This window comes from Podarcis raffonei, chromosome 17 (assembly GCF_027172205.1).
Source record: "Podarcis raffonei isolate rPodRaf1 chromosome 17, rPodRaf1.pri, whole genome shotgun sequence".
NCBI lineage: Eukaryota > Metazoa > Chordata > Lepidosauria > Squamata > Lacertidae > Podarcis > Podarcis raffonei.
In genome coordinates, this window is record NC_070618.1 from 32,940,749 (window position 1) to 32,957,428 (window position 16,680).

General features: G+C 47.4%; 1 long non-coding RNA gene across 1 annotated transcript in view; it reads left to right on the forward strand.

The window, feature by feature from the left end:
* The window catches only part of LOC128405245 (uncharacterized), a 33,307-nt gene extending 25,075 nt beyond the window's left edge, over nt 1-8,232 (forward strand). Inside the window, exons 2-3 of the long non-coding RNA XR_008328246.1 lie at nt 2,984-3,176; nt 8,019-8,232. This is a non-coding gene — a long non-coding RNA (uncharacterized LOC128405245). The remainder of the gene's footprint in view (nt 1-2,983; nt 3,177-8,018) is intronic.
* The last annotated feature ends 8,448 nt before the right edge of the window (nt 8,233-16,680 follow it).

Genomic DNA, 16,680 nt, shown 5'->3' on the forward strand with positions numbered 1-16,680 from the left:
GTTTGGTAGTTGCTTTGTTAGACCCTTCAAGGAAGATACTCAAAAGGGGGTTCTGTATTTCCCCCTTTGTTCGTGAAGAATGGATTCAAATAATGCTTAAGGAGACCTTTATTCATAAAATTCATTCACATCCAGGGCAGTCTTAAACATACGCGGCGCCGGGTTGCAGTCCCAGGCGCTCAGGAGGGCGGAGCCAGCCGGCTGCCTCAGCATCTTGCTGGCTCGGTTACCCCCAAGCCCACGGCACAGAGCCAAGGGGCAGGCTGTTCCCTGGACTCAACTCTCAGCCCCCGGACTCTCGGCCTGGTGCCCCTGAGAGTCTGGCGCCAGGGTGCCCCTCACCCCTAGTGCCTATGGGTAAGACAGCCCTGTTCACATCCTTAGCATATTTCCTTTCTCCTCCTTCTCAGCTGCTGGGTCCTGCTCAGGACAAACTCTCTAAACATCAACTCACGATCAAGAGAATACAAAAGGGTCTCTGATTATATCGCCCTCCAAAATGTCTGGGAGCAAAGCGTTCCAGAAAAGTAAATCCTAATGTCCTGCCAGACAAACATATCGCAAACTGGCTGGAACTCCAGGGAGGACAACTTGTGATAGTGCATAACCCCCCACCAACATCCCTCTGGTGAAAAAAGGGCCATTTCTCACTCCCCCACAACTGACCCTCCTCGACCCCCATTTCTTGCTCCCCACCCCAAGCATTTCCTATCAGAAGAAGGGTGGTTGCCACTAAACTCTACACACCAATGGTACACAACACATGTGACCTCCACTGTCCTGAGAGAACCCCTTAATTCTGATTTACAAAAAGAAAAAGACCCACCCATAAATTTTATAAAGGGGCTAGACACACAGTTTTATTTATAAATAAATGAATGACTCCTTGCACTCCGCTCTGCTCCTCCTTTCACCCTGCCCAGGGCAGCCCCGCCTTCTAACTGCCCCTTGGTGGTGGCAACCTCTTTTCCCTCATCGCCTGCTCTCCAGCAAGTGCTATGGGCTGCCCAAGGGAAGAGGCCTGCAGCAGCGGCCTTGGAGAGGCTACGGAGAGGCAATAGGATGCTCCTTCACTGCTGCTGCCGGCTCATCATTGTCCCTGAGCTCAGCAGTGGCAGGGAAAATGGGGACATTCCAGGATAAAATCAGAAGTTGAGGGGAGGGTTTTTTCCCCCCATAATTCCGGGACTGTCCCTGGAAAATAGGGACACTTGGAGGGTATGATAGCATAGAGCCTACTTGGGTCTCCTCTCCAGCAGAGCCACCCTCCACTAGCGAAGCTTCTCAATTGTATTAAGCAAGGGCTGAGCCTCACTCAAAGATGCCGGCTCCTGGTGGCTGAGGCACAATGGCTCCCAATCTTTTTTTTTTAAGAGGGCCAGGCCCCCTCCATCGTCTGGAGAAGCTGGCACCTCTGGCCTCACTCAATATCTTTTTTCCTGATGGAAGACACATAAGGCCTTTTTGTAGAAATGGGGAATCCATGGCGTCTCCCAGTTGTACACACCAATGTGAAGTATTATTATCAGAGCTGCATCTCCCACTAAGTTCATTAGCCTGCATTCCAGCCCGAGGCGGTTTTCTCCGGGGACACATATATGCACACCTTTGTCTTCAGTGGCTTGAGAGACAAAGAGCAACTCACACACCCAATATGGAGATTTGCAACTGAATGTCATGTGATCTAGGTTAGATACCACATGAGAGATAGCAGAGACACATGCACAGTTAATTATCAACCCATCAGGTACTCAGAGAGCTCTTCTTAGTGTCCATGCAATTTCCCAAACCCCTTTAGCAATACAGTCATACCTTGGTTGTTGAACGGCATTTATTCTAGAAGTCCGTTTGACTTCCGGAAACGTTCAACAACCAAGGCACGGCTTTTGATAGGCTGCAGGAGCTTCCTGCACACAATCGGAAGCCACGTAAGCAGCTTCAGACGTTCAGCTTCCAAAGAACGTTCACAAACCGGAACACTCACTTCCGGATTTGCGGTGTTCGGGAGCCAAAACGTTTTACTCCCAAGGTGTTTGGCTTCCAAGGTACGACTGTACAAATACATAGCATAAACAGTCATTACATGATTGTATTTAATTGAGGGATGGAGTTGGGTACCATCTGCATATTGGTGACAGTCAAGTCTACATCTCTGGTTAATCTCTCCCAGTCTTTTCCTATAGATACCGTATTTTTCAGTGTATAAGACGACCCCTATTTTTTGGGACTCCAAATTAAGGAAATGGGGGGAGACTGCCCCAAGTTGTTAAGCTTTTTTGGGGGGGATGTGCAGAGTTGTTGAGCTGACCGCCACTGCCAATTGCACGCATTGACGAAGCCACCAATCATCTGCCTCCAATCGACCGTGTATAAGATGACTGTAATGGTTCTAGAGGTTGCTCGTGCGTAAATCGGCGCCACACCTGGCTGGGTTACCTGGGTGAACTCTTTCTGTCCGGACAGCCACTCGCCCGTGGCTGTCTCAATCGCTGGCAGAATCCGTCAGTGGGCGTTTCTTGAACTTCTTCCAGCAAAGAAGCTATTTGACGCCAAGTCTCCGCCTACTCTCCCTGCGTGGAAGCCTTCTGCGCAGGGAGGGTGTGGGCAGCGGAGGACCTGTGCTCTCCCCGCTGGTCTCTGGCGAGGAGTCATGGAGCCACCTCGCCGATTCCCCCATCTGCCCCCCTTCTCCACTGGTGCTACGCTGATTTCCTTCCCCAGAAGATGGGCTGCTTCTCTCCTTCCCGGGACGCTCTCCGGAATCCCTCTGGAGCCCTCCCTCTCCCTCTGGCTCCGATGGCAGTTCCCTGACAATGACCCCCAATTTTTAACATTTTTTAATAATAAAAACCCCTCGTCTTATACACAGAAAAATACGGTGTTAAATAGCAGGGGATAAAACCTGCAGTTCCCTGAGGAACTGCATAGCCTAACTGCAAGGAGGTAACTCCGCACCACCTTCTAAAATTGGCCTTCTTTGCAGGAGCCGAACCACTGCAACACTGTGGCTCTAGAACCCAACCCAGAGAGACTATCCAGAAGGATACCATGTGCTGAGAAGTGCAAAAGAACCAACAGAAGCACACTCTCCGTGACTCGCTCTTGGAATAGGTCATCCATCAGATCAACAAAGGAACTTTCCATTCCAAAGCCAGACCCAAAGCCCCACATAAATGGTGGTTAGCTGGATTTAATAATAAATAATCTCTTGAATGTATTTTTGTAACATCAAGTCTTATTTGATTGAGAGAGATTTTTATTTTTGAAAATTGGAACTTGTTGCTCCAAGGACAAAAGTATGTGGGGGGGGGGAGGGTAGCACTAAAGCAAAGGAAAGAGGGGCGACGACGGATCACGCTCACCCCTTTGTACTGAAACTTTCTCTTTTTCTTTTAAAAAAGGGGTCTGTACTGAAGCTGAGGACAAGAAAAAAACCATCTCTCTTCTACAGGCCATGCCTGAGCTGTGCAGCACTATTGCTTTATTTTGCACTTTTAAAAAAACACACCAAAGCAGCCCATATTTGGCCTGGCTGGCTCACAAAGCCCAGTGTTACAGGAAGAGCGCTTGCGCCCGCTTGCTGTAATCAGAGAGGTAATTCTGTTTTTCCTGGCAGAGGCCTCTGCCGAGACTGCTGTGTGCGATGTATGGAACAGATTCTTTTTTCCGGCGCCCTGCCAAAGTGACCATCTGCTTCCAGTTCTAACCCCCCTTGCTCCCCCCCAATCTGTGGCTGTTCACTGAAGTGTGTGTGTGTGTGTGTACACACACACATGCGCGCGTAAAGGCGTGCTTCATTCCTGCACCCAACCCTAGGTCGTGTATCAAGACCCGGCCAGAAACGAGGCAGGATGTCAATGGGATGCCTGACCTGCGTTGATCCAAAACGTGGCCGAGATAAAAATCTGTCCCTTTTCTTTCCTCAAAAAAACATCTGCTGGTCTGCAAACAGCCTTTGCGTTGCTTCAATCTGAGGCTTCTAAACATCTGTAAATAGAGGAGGCCGCATCAAGTCCTTCCCGGAGCTGGCTATGCGAAACGAGAATCTCGCCTCGCAGCAGCACTGCAGATGCCACCACCATTGCGGCCACCACCCCAAACTGCTGCTGTAACAAATATCGCACCCCACCAACTCTCTTCACATAGCTTCTCTTCTCTTATGGGACCACGGGAGTCCCAAGGGACCAGGGATCCAGGAAGAACATGAATCCCCTTTCCATAACATTGCAAATCAAGGGCATCACTAACTTGAATGACAGTAAAGACAGCTGTGTGAGAGCCAGGCAGTTCTGACCCACGGAGTTGTTGTTTTTCACTCAGCAAACCCCATGGAAAGAAATAAGAGCACATTATTGCACAGGCCCTCTTCATTTCACTAGGGCTGGCACAGGAGAACTCTCCAGCAGATTGTGAACCCAGGTTCATTAATAGGAGAAATTGGAGGTTTCTGCCTCTTGTACCAAAGAGATCTTTGGCCAGCTCTGCTCCAGCTTGCCATTTTGTTGTTGTTGTTAGGGTCAAGCTACTGCTGCCTATCTATTATCCCCATAAAGGTAAAGGTAAAGGGACCCCTGACCATTAGGTCCAGTCGTGACCGACTCTGGGGTTGCGGCGCTCATCTCGCTTTACTGGCTGAGGGAGCCGCCGTACAGCTTCCGGGTCATGTGGCCAGCATGACTAAGCCGCTTCTGGTGAACCAGAGCAGCGCACGGAAACGCCGTTTACCTTCCTGCCGGAGCGGTATCTATTTATCTACTTACACTTTGACGTGCTTTCAAACTGCTAGGTTGGCAGGAGCAGGGACCGAGCAACGGGAGCTCACCCCATCACGGGGATTCAAACCGCCAACCTTCTGATCGGCAAGTCCTAGGCTCTGTGGTTTAACCCACAGCGCCACCCATGTCCCTATTATCCCCATACATGCAAGCAATTTTATCTTTGAATTTTTGCCTGCACTGCACTGAACCGGACAGCGATCTTTTATTTCCACATTCCTCGTGTAAATGGTCATCTGCCAAACGATAAGAAAATTAGAGATGTCTTTGCTTTGCAGAAATGCTGAGTACTTCTAGTTGCACTCTGGAATGGATAGTGCCAACATGGTGAAGAAAACGCACCCCATTCTGTGGCTCAGTGGTGCAAAACACCCTTCAGCTTTGCCCAAGCTTGAGCTCTTTCTATCGCAACAACTTTTACCTGATGTACAAATTCGCTCTCAAAATCACTAGGGCCTTTTCATTTTCATAATAGTGGCAGTAACAGGTAAAACAATCAGCACACTCATTTATTAGTGCTTCATTAGCAGAAATTGTGTCCAGCTACGAGGGCAGTTAATGACTGAACAATCGTGATGGGCCATATGTTTGGCGCGAGATTTATTATTAAGTGCTTCCAACGGGGACAGATTCTCATCGCAGAATGGTGTAAGCCATTGGTGTAAAGACTGCAGCATGGAACCCGTTTCTTTTCTGGTTAATACATATGGAATCTCGAAAGAATGACACTGCTATGAACAATGGTAAGGACGCAGGTGGCACTGTGGGTTAAACCACAGAGCCTAGGACTTGTTGATCAGAAGGTCGGCGGTTCGAATCCCTGCGACGGTGTGAGCTCCCGTTGCTTGGTCCCTGCTCCTGCCAACCTAGCAGTTCGAAAGCATGTCAAAGTGCAAGTAGATAAATAGGTACCGCTCTGGCGGGAAGGTAAACGGCGTTTCCGTGTGCTGCTCTGGTTCGCCAGAAGTGGCTTAGTCATGCTGGCCACATGAGCCGGAAGCTGTACGCCGGCTCCCTCGGCCAATAAAGCGAGATGAGCGCCGCAAGCCCAGAGTCAGTCACGACTGGACCTAATGGTCAGGGGTCCCTTTACCTTTACTTTAAGGAGTGTGAGAGCAGACAGAGTATCCATTTTCCTTGCTAGCCCACTGGCCCCTGTTCCCTAAGACCTTAGAAGTTCTGGAGCACCATCTGGTTTTATGAGAAGTTCCAACCAGAGGCTCCTGCAGGTGACCTATTTATCCTGATTTGCTTGCAGAATGCTAAGGCAGAGGTTAGATTAAACCCAGTATTTCTTAATTCTGATTTGTTTATGGAGCGGTTATACAACAATGAACATTCACCGAGGAGTCATCTTGATTTGCTTGTGGGGTGTTCCCATTAACCACTCATCCACTCTGTCCTTTTCAATGCATTTCCCAATCACTTTCCTAACTGCAAAATGTTAGGCTTTGTTAAAATGGATTTATTTATTTTTTGCACCAGGGCAGCTTTCACCAATCTGATGTGCTCCTGGTGAATTGGAGTACAACTCCCATCAGTCCTAGCCAATGCATGCAAATGCATAGTGCCCAGGTCACGAGAAGTAATAGTTTCACGCTGTTCTGCGTTGTCTGGGCTGCATCTGTTGTACTGTGTCCACTTAACGTTGAATTCCTTCCCCCTGTATCAAGCAGAGGGTCAGACTAGAGACAGTTGTCAAGAACCCTTCCAAGTCTATGAATCTAGAAACAAAATGATCAGTGAAAACGTTGCTTACGGGTTATCAGAGCTTCGAGCCAGGCAGTGACTTATTAGGGCTTATCTACATTTCTTCATGTCCTGCTACTTAAATCAAGGGAAAAGCACACTTAACTGGGAAAAAATGGCAATTTGGGTTTTTCTCTGGATTGATGTTTGCTCCAATTTAGCACGAAGGAGCAGGGCAAGGGGAAAACTGCTCTGACCTGTGCGTTCTAGGCACAGGACAAGCAGAAATGTGGACAAGCCCTTAGTCAAAGTAGATGGGCAAAATCTCCTTCCCCCATTCCACCTTCTTCCCATTTCTGCCTGTTCTCCAGGGCTCTTTTGCATCTTCAGACAATGAATGAAGGTCCCTTCATAGGTGCCTCCAGAATTGCTGAGCTCTGAAGCAGTGGGAGGTCTCACAAAGCAAATATTAATGTCGTCTTCCTATGGTGGAGAAAGAACTGGGGGAAAGTGAGAAAAGGGGTTATTATTACCACTTACAGATATCTGGGACGCGGGTGGCGCTGTGGGTTAAACCACAGAGCCTAGGGCTTGCTTATCAGAAGGTCAGCGGTTCGAATCCCCGCGACGGGGTGAGCTCCCGTTGCTCGGTCCCTGCTCCTGCCAACCTAGCAGTTCGAAAGCATGTCAAAGTGCAAGTTGATAAATAGGTACCGCTCCGGCGGGAAGGTAAAAGGTGTTTCTGTGCGCTGCTTTGGTTCACTAGAAGCGGCTTAGTCATGCTGGCCTGGAAGCTGTACTCCGGCTCCCTTGGCCAATAACGCGAGATGAGCACCGCAACCCCAGAGTCAGCCACGACTGGACCTAATGGTCAGGGGTTACCTTTACCTTTACCTTTACAGACATCTGATCTGCATAGGCTTTTGAAGGGCTGCAGAGTATGAGATGCTTCCTAGGACCTACAGGGGTGTCACCTTTAAAACAATGGACCTACTTGTGTGTTATGTACTGAGTTGAATAGGATCCAAACTGCAGCAGTCTGATTGGTCCTAGAACAATAGGATCCAAAAGGCAGCAGTCTGATTGGTCCTAGAACAATAGGATTCAGAATGCAGCAGTCTGATTGGTCCTAGAACAATGCAGCAGTATGATTGGTTGGCAGGAACTACCCAATCATGCTCCAGATAGAAGTGAATCCACAACCTGATTGGCTTACAGTAGAATTCCGGAATTAGCCAATCATGTGCAGCCCATTGTGTAAATAATGTATATAAAGCAGATACTTTGAGGGGACTTTCATTCATTCCTCCTCACCACTATGAGCTGAATAAAGAGCATGAAATCACTTCGCGACTCTGAGTATATTTCATTGTGGCTCAAGATTATGGTCCATGGCCTGCTTAGTGAATCCAAGTGTTAATATAATGGGTTCTTCTATGACTTAAGGGATCACTGGCAAACCTTATGCTCTGTTGCATTAATGAAAAGAGAAAAGTGTTGGGTTTGCTCCAGTACAACGTTATTAATTTTCTCTGTGTAAATTTATACATCCAGATGCAGATCCTAGATTCTTTCCAAAATCTACATCACCAGCACACCATCCGGAGTTTCCAGGAATTGATCCACTGGTTCAGAAGACACACAGGGATATTTGTACATCAGAATTCTTACTTTTGTGGTTGGCCCTCCAAAACAAATAACCTCTGGTGGCCTCGTTTGAGTTGTGTGTGTGTGTGTGTGTGTGTGTGTGTGTGTGTGAGAGAGAGAGAGAGAGAGAGAGAATGAATGGATGCAAGACATGGATGCAAAGAATGCATTTTGGGTATGTACATACACATTAGTGGCTTAAAATGCAGAGAGGTAATTTCCCCTTGAGGTATTTCAAGTTGCTTCCCCCCCCCCCCGTTGCTGTACACACCAGAGGGAAGAAGGGGGTGTCTTCACCTGGTGTGCATTACCTGATTTGTTTCCCCTGTGTCGGCAACCCTTCCCCTCCCAGCTCCTATTTAGTGAAGCTGTCTTCACTGCCTATACTCACCAGGCCTATCTTCTGCCCTTCAAACCAGCTTCAGATTCAGCTACTGTCCAAGTGTTTCTGTACATCATGGCTACAATCCAGCCCAGAGTTTATTTCACTGGGATCCAGAATGACATGCTGGATTGTGGCCTACACCTTGCCCTGAATTGGTACTGGGGTGAGTGCTGGTTTATAAGCCAGTCTCTTCCAGAACAGGTCAGGGACTGGGAGGCTGCTCTTGACTGACCCACCCATGTCTTGCTATGATGATTCTCTTCAGCATATCAGGATGTGCCATTTAATCCCTAGAAACTGAATTGTTAGTGAATAGGACAGGTGCCTTAATCAATGGTAAAGAATTTTTGAAACAACCAAATAGGAATTTGGCTATTGCCTCCCCAAAATACCTGTTTTACTGGTTTGTTTTTCCTCCCCATGTTGCTGCTCTGCCAATAACAGAGCAAAAGAAAACATGAATTGATGTTTAGCCCTAACTGATCTATCCAAATTGGAATTGCAATTTCCCCCTTGAACTTTTTCTACATTTCTCCCATTGCTGTACTTCCATTTCCCCATACAGCCCAGACATAACAGCCTCAGCAACAAACCACACCACCACCAAAACAGCTACATGCACTGTTTGGGTGTAACTTTGCAATTGTAATTTAATATCCCCATAATGGATTTGGATGAGAAAGGACACCTCTCAGATCTGCAGTAGATTCAGAATTGGAAAGGATTAAAACCTGAAGCATTCAGAATGGTCTTAACAAAGGGGTTAGCTGGGTAGGCAGTAACAGAATGAATGAACGAGGACAAATGTAAAAGGCAGGGAAAATGAAGCAAATATACTGTCAGATATAAAAGATATAGGAGTTATGGAGAGTAAGAAATTGAGTATGAGCCAACAGTGTGATGCTGAGGCACATAAGGCTAATGCTATGTTAAATGCCCAGCCAAGTAGATTCGCTGTCTCCTCTCTGCTGAACCAGGAGGAAAAGAAGGGAAAGATGCAGTCTGCACGGTGTTCCATGATAGGTATTTGCCGTCCACCTTCCTGGTTTCTCATGCAAAAGCTCATCCCTAATACAAGAGACAGAAACTCGCCTGCAACAGCCTGGAAAGAACTGACCAGCTTAACGCCTTCATTACTGAAGCCCTTTAGTTTCTCTCTTACTTTTCAGTGGCGAGTTGCACCCATGCACTCATTCATCTAGAGCATTTGTTAATTTTTGTGGGATGTAATCCACTGGGACAAGTACAACATTCCTTGTTTTGCTAGAGTGGACATGCAGGGGAATGTTTGGTCCAGCCAGGCAAACTTCCTGTTCCTCCTGGCCTGGAGCATCCTTCCTTGCATGGGACTAGTGGGTGGGCGTGACCTTTTCAGACCTGGTAAAAGGCCAATGCATGCTGCCACTCTCAGGGGCGTAGGAAGGGGGGCGGTGGTGGCGAGCCACCCCAGGTGTCATCCTGGAGTGTGGGTGTGTGTGTGACAAAAAGGCACACTGCAGGGGTGCACATCATGGCCACCGCTCTGGGCACCCATGCAGCTAACTCCGCCACTGGCCACTCTCTCTTTTCCATCTTCCTTTTGTTCTGAGAACTTCTCAGACTGCTAACTGGAGTCATTAGGTCAACCCACATATGGGGTAAACCTGTTTGTACATGTTTGTAACTTTAAGCCTTAAGCCTGCCTTCAGGGAATCAAACTATGCTCTGCCTGATCATGAGTAAACTTTCTTTTTATTGCTTATGAATAAGACTGTGGCGTCTTTAATCTTTTAGGAGGGATTCAAGGGGTCTTATCAGGAAAATATTAGACCACATTTCAATCTGGAAAAGCCAGACTGAATTGCGTATTGTCTTAAGAAACTCACACGAGTTTGCAACAAGTTTTCTGCTGTGTAAAAGGGAATGCACTCTGCTAAGTAAAGGAACTTGCTAGCACAAGTTAAAAAGGATATTAAAGGACCCCTGACCATTAAGTCCAGTCATGACTGACTCTGGGGTTGCGGCGCTCATCTCGCTTTATTGGCTGAGGGATACAGCTTCCGGGTCATGTGGCCAGCATGACTAAGCCGCTTCTGGCGAACCAGAGCAGCGCACGGAAACGCCGTTTACCTTCCAGCCGGAGCGGTACCTATTTATCTACTTGCACTTTGATGTGCTTTCGAACTGCTAGGTTGGCAGGAGCAGGGACCGAGCAACAGGAGCTCACCCCATCGCGGGGATTCGAACTGCTGACCTTCTGATCAGCAAGTCCTAGGCTCAGTGGTTTAACCCACAGCGCCACCCACATCCCTCAAAAAGGATATTAATAAACAATATATCCCCTCCTGCCACCCTGAACATTCCCACAATTTTTTACAGCAGAAGCAAATGCTGGCTATTTCATTCCTAGAACACAACTGCTTTGTGGATCTTGCTTCAAATTCCACTGCTCTATCTCACCCCTGGGGGGTCCTGTGTCAAAACCTATTTGCAGCACAGAATCATAGAAGTGTAGAGTTGGAAGGGACCGTGGGGGTCTCTTTTGCCCATTGTGAGGCTTGAACCCACAACCCCAAAACCCTGAGTTTAAGAGTCTCATGCTCTACTGACAGAGCTATCCCAGATGATCATGTCTGGCTTAATCCCGAGCCCCAAAGCCAACATCATGGCACACGCACATGGGTGCCACTATAACCATTAGCACTGCATCCCCTCCCCTGCTCCCCAATGTTTCGGAGTATAAAATATGTGATGTGATGTCATCACACTGCACATTTCCCTGTCCAGTGCCCCTCTAATGGGCCAGTGAGCTGGAAGGGAGCAGTGGAACTCATAATATAATTTCATCATGTCAGTTTTTTATTATTTTATTGCTAGACATTAGGAAAGAAAGAGGAGAAGTGGCGCTGTTGCTCTTGGTGGAAGGCTCACGTGTGCTGTAATATCTAATTACAGCCTTAGTCCTCACCCCTGGCTGAAACAAAGCCTAACTTCTTAAAATCTTACAACTGCATTTGCTCAAATTTATCCTTTGCTAAACCTTGCCTCTCCCACTTTATTCTTGAGTTGTTTCTCTCATTGTTCAGAGTAAGTTTTTAAGCCCCTCGTTGGGCAAGAGTCAGTACGGCATTTGTTTGAATGGTTTAGATTTTTTTTACCAAGTCACATCAGGGGTAGCCAAAATGGTGACCACCAAATGTTGCTGGACACTCATCAGCAATGACCAGCATGACCAATGGTTAGGAATGATGGGAGACGTAGCCTAATAATGTCTGGATGACACCAGATTAGCTGTTCCTGATACACATTAATGCCACTGCATACATGTATGATATTGATCTATCCATCGTGTGTGTGTGTGTGTGTGTGTGTGTGTGTGTGTGTAGACACACAAAGTACAATGTTCATGCTTCCATCACTCTTGGGAGAGCCAAGAGTGACAGAGCAGAACTTAATGGTTTCTTACACCATTAGACACTACAGCAGGTACAGGAACTGGATTATATAACCACAGGCAACGATATGTCAGGTGGAGGGGTTTATATTGGGAAAACCCTGAACCGTGGATCCATTCCCATCAAGCTGCTTTTAAGCTTAGAAAAAGGTGTCAGGAAATCTAATAATGGATCTCCCATATCTCATCTGCTCAGCTCTTTGTGTGAGCTTCCTTGAATTACGAGTTGCAAGTTACATATTCCAGACGCTCTGCCTGATCTCTGTGCATAAGGAGCAGTGAAAACACCATAAGTACAGTATTGGAGGCAATACTTATGTTAGAGGTGCCATTTCTGCATCACAAAGACAACAATATCACAAAGCAAGGTAATATGGATTTTGGGGCCTTTAAAGGTGGCAGAATAAAAGACAGACAAATCTCACCAGTGTGGTGTAGTGGTTAAGAGCGGTGGACTCGTAATCGGGTGAACCAGGTTCGCGTCCCCCTCCTCCACATGCAGCTGCTGGCCATAGCTGTCAACTTTTCCCTTTTCTTGTGAGGAATCCTATTCGGAATAAGTGAATTTCCCTTTAAAAAAAGGAAACGTTGACAGCTATGCTGCTGGGTGACCTTGGGCTGGTCACACTTCTCTGAAGTCTCTCAGCCTCACTCACCTCACAGAGTGTTTGTTGTGGCGGAGGAAGGGAAAGGAGATTGTTAGCCACTTTGAGACTCCTTAGGGTAGTGATAAAGCAGGATATCAAATCCAAACTCCTCCTCCTCCTCCTCTTCTTCTTCTTCTTCAGACAAGTGGCATGATCAGTTGGGAAGTTATCCTTTGCAAACCCTATAGCAGGGATAGGAACTATGTACCCATCCAGTGTTGTTGGATTCCTGTTCCCACGGGCCACAGTCAGTATGGCTAATGGCCAGAGGTGATGGCAGTTTTAGTCCAGCAATATACAGAGGTCCACATGTTCCCCATCCTTGACCTGTAGGAATTATTAAGTTACTCAAGATCACAGCTCTTTCACAGCTCCACAGGAACGCTTCCCGACACACTCGTGGAAAGGTGAGTGACATCTTGATCTTTCCACCTCAAGCACCAAGATACCATGGGCCATCCCTGTTGTGTCAGCTGTGGAATCCAGCCTGAGTGGAAAAGCAACCTAGGCAATTGCTTAGGATGGCAACGAGTTTCAAAGCTGCATGTAATCTGGAAGGGATCAGTTGCAACATCTGTTGCAATGGGGCAAAACCTCTCTCTGAGAGAACTGGATGACCTGTGAACAATATGAGAGAACAATATGTTCCATCTCTGGTCATAGGGAGTTCAAACAAGTCCTACCTAAGGCAAGGCAAATGTCTTGCCTCACATTCTTCCTTGCTCTGCACCACAACACACACATGGCTTCTTCCATAGCATCACCTGCCATGGTGCCAAACTTTTAAACACCTTCATGGCTTAGCACAGCCTCTTAGGTTTAGCCTATGATGAGTAGATAGGCAATAACCCCAGGCTAAAAAAGCAAAACACAAAAGCAGTTATAGGGCGTTTTTGGCCCTCCAGACGGTGACAAGCTGCTGCTGCCACCTGCTTGGGGAGGGAGGCCAACGATGTTGGGGAGCCCACTAAACAGTCCCCACCCACCTGGCGTCAGTTACAAGGAAGACCTGACAGAAACAATTCACTCGAAGAAGTTAGGCCAGAGTCAGAAGCTTTTGAAAGTCCAGGTCCAATTGGCCTCCTTGAGTCACCTGACCCTTGCTAAGCAGGTAACTGCTATATAGCACCCTCTAATCAGAGGGTGAAGCAGAAGTACTGTGGAGACTAAGGCAGCAGCGCCCATCTGACAAGCCGCCATGTTCGTGCAGTGAGTAAGGCACTTGAGTTCTCCTATGCTGCCTGCAGCCCCGATACGAGACCTGTAGAGATGTGAGTGTATTCAAAGACTTGTAGAGTTTGAAGGGGACCCTGAGGGTCATCTAGTCCAACCCCCTGCCATGCAGGAATCTTTTGCTCAACACGGGGCTCGGACCCACAACCCTGAGATTAAGAGTTTCGTGCTCTATCAACTGAACTATCCCAGCAGGTGGGATCTACACATTTGCCTATGTGTATATATGTGAGCCCTTTTAACTATGTTTATGCAGCCCCTCATTGTATGCAAATCTGCATTCTGTGGGATGTATTATTACTAGTACAGTGAATGCTTGGGTTACGAACGTGATCCATGCTGGAGGCACGTTCGCAACCCACAACGTTCGCAACCTGCAGCGCCACGTCTGTGCATGCGCAGGTCACGATCTGGCGCTTCTGTGCATGTGCAAAGCGTGATTTAGTGCTTCTGCGTATGTGCGAGCGCTGAAACCTGGAAGTAACCCGTTCCGGTACCTCCGGGTTCGGCGCGGTGCGCAACCCAAAAATGCACAACCTGAAGTGTCTGTAACCCAAGGTATGACTGTACAACATTTTCCTGTTGCCTAGAATGGACACACCGGGGAATGTGGCTCCAGACAGGGAGGACTTCTTGTCATACCTGCTCTGGGGCTTCCTCCCCCTGTGTGTGTGACCTGGTAGATGTCCGTGACCCTAGCTGACCAGATAAAAGGGTTGGCCATGCAACCATCTCTCTCTTGGACTCTTACTTTCTTACTCTCACTCTTGGACTCTCACTCTCCTGGCTCTTAGCCAGCGCATGGGTCAACCTTCACATAGGGTGGAGCCCACAAACAGAAAGTCTGGGATGTAGCTCTGATAATAATAATAATAATAATAATAATAATAATTTATTATTTGTACCCCGCCCATCTGGCTGGGTTTCCCCAGCCACTCTGAGCGGCTTCCAACAAAGATGAAAGATACACTAAAATGTCACATATTAAAAACTTCCCTGACTCAGACTTCGCTTCACTGTAAACACAAGATAAAGCCTGCCTTCAGATTATCGCTGTGAACTGAATGTAAGTAAAACTTGATTCTTACTTTTAAATAAGACCGTGTTGTCTTATTATTATTTTAAGAGGGAAATAAAGGGAAAACTTACCAGGAACAATCCAGACTGGAAAAGCCAGACTGGATTGCTTAATTAAAGGATTCTAATGAATCACCAACTTGCTTCCAATAAGCAGCAAAGGGAATGTGCTCTGCTGTTTACTCACTAGCGTGAGTGAGGAGGGGATAATATCAAAACAAGATATCCTCTCCTACCTTCCTTAACATTACCACACATTCTGCTACATGATGCGTTAGTTTTAATTGCATGTACAATTAAGGGTGCTCCAGGAGAGCAGCAATGTGAATCTGGGGCAGAGCGATGACCCAGTATACTGTGACAGACAACTTAAAAAGTGAATTGGCTTACTGAGGCAACGTCTGTCCCTGCACGCAGGTGCATTCAGAATTTCAGATGGCTCACATGCATATGGCTGTAAGCCTGCCATCTAAGTCCATGTGCTTTCATGCAGGCACATGTGTTTGCTGTGTTTTGTGCAGGGGCTCTGCTGGGCATAGACGCAACCAACCTGCCGAAAGCTTCTTGCGAGAGCCGTGGCTGCTGGCGCCAGGCGCTCATCTTAAGTAACATCCATATGCCTCCAGTTATCCCTGGGATGGATCTATCTCTTCTCTCTGAGACCCACCGGGCAAGAAGAGGAGGTGTGTGTGTGTGTGAGGGGGGAGGAAACCACACTCCAGATGGCCGGAGCCGGCTGTATTTGTAGTACAAGCCTCAGCTCCAACAGATGTGCCAGGACGCCATATTGCAGACACAGATGTAGGAGTCAAGTGCTCTGTGAAGACATTACATCTTCTTTGGGAAATGAATTAAAACACACACACACACACTCATGAGCGAAAATATCATTCCAACCACACTGGGCTCCGAGGCAAGAAATCTGCAGCGTCTGCGCAGGTTGGGGAAATATTCTCTTTTGCATCCTCCCTCAGTCCCCCCACCGCTGAATAGAAAAGCATTTCAGGGCATTTTGGATGCCATCCGCTCAGGATTTGCAGAGGCAATTAAAAGCATTAAGAGGTTTTTCTGCAGCATGTAAGCAGTAGTGCTCCTCCTTACTCTTGCTTCTGAAGAACTAGCTAATGAAGGATAAACACTCGGTAGGGACTGATCCAGGCATTTGTGTCCAACTCGGTCCGCACAGAGAAGGCCAATCAAACGATTCAGTGGATTTCCATTGTTTACGTGGGAGAATAGTACAGTGAGGGGGGGAAGTATTTGATCCCCTGCTAAATTTGCCCGTTTGCCCTCAGATGAAGAAATGACCAGTCCATAATTTTTATGGTAGGTTTATTGTAGCCGTGAGAGACAGAATAACAACAGGAAAAACCCCAGAAACCCAGGAGACAAAAGTCAGAGATTGTCTGACAGAAAAGTCGTTTCTTCGTCAGAGGGCAAACGAGCAATTTTAGCAGGGGATCAAGTACTTTCCCCCCCTCACTGTAAGATTGTACTGCTGAACTGGGAGATCTGGGAGATCTGGATGCAATTCCTGGCTCTGCCACGGACTTCCAGTGTTGCCTTAGGCAGGACACTGTGCCTTCTACTTCTGGCTGAGAATGGGGTCAGTGACTGTGGCAGCACCAACTGCATCCTTGGAACACAGAACCAGTTTCAACCATTCTTCGTGCAGAGATATGATGGTCTCCTATCATATCCCATGCCCAGGGCAGTTTTGTGTGAACAGGGTCACCAAAAAAGCAAACACAATGGCTGGCATTCCTGAGATCATACCCAACCTGGCAGAAAAGC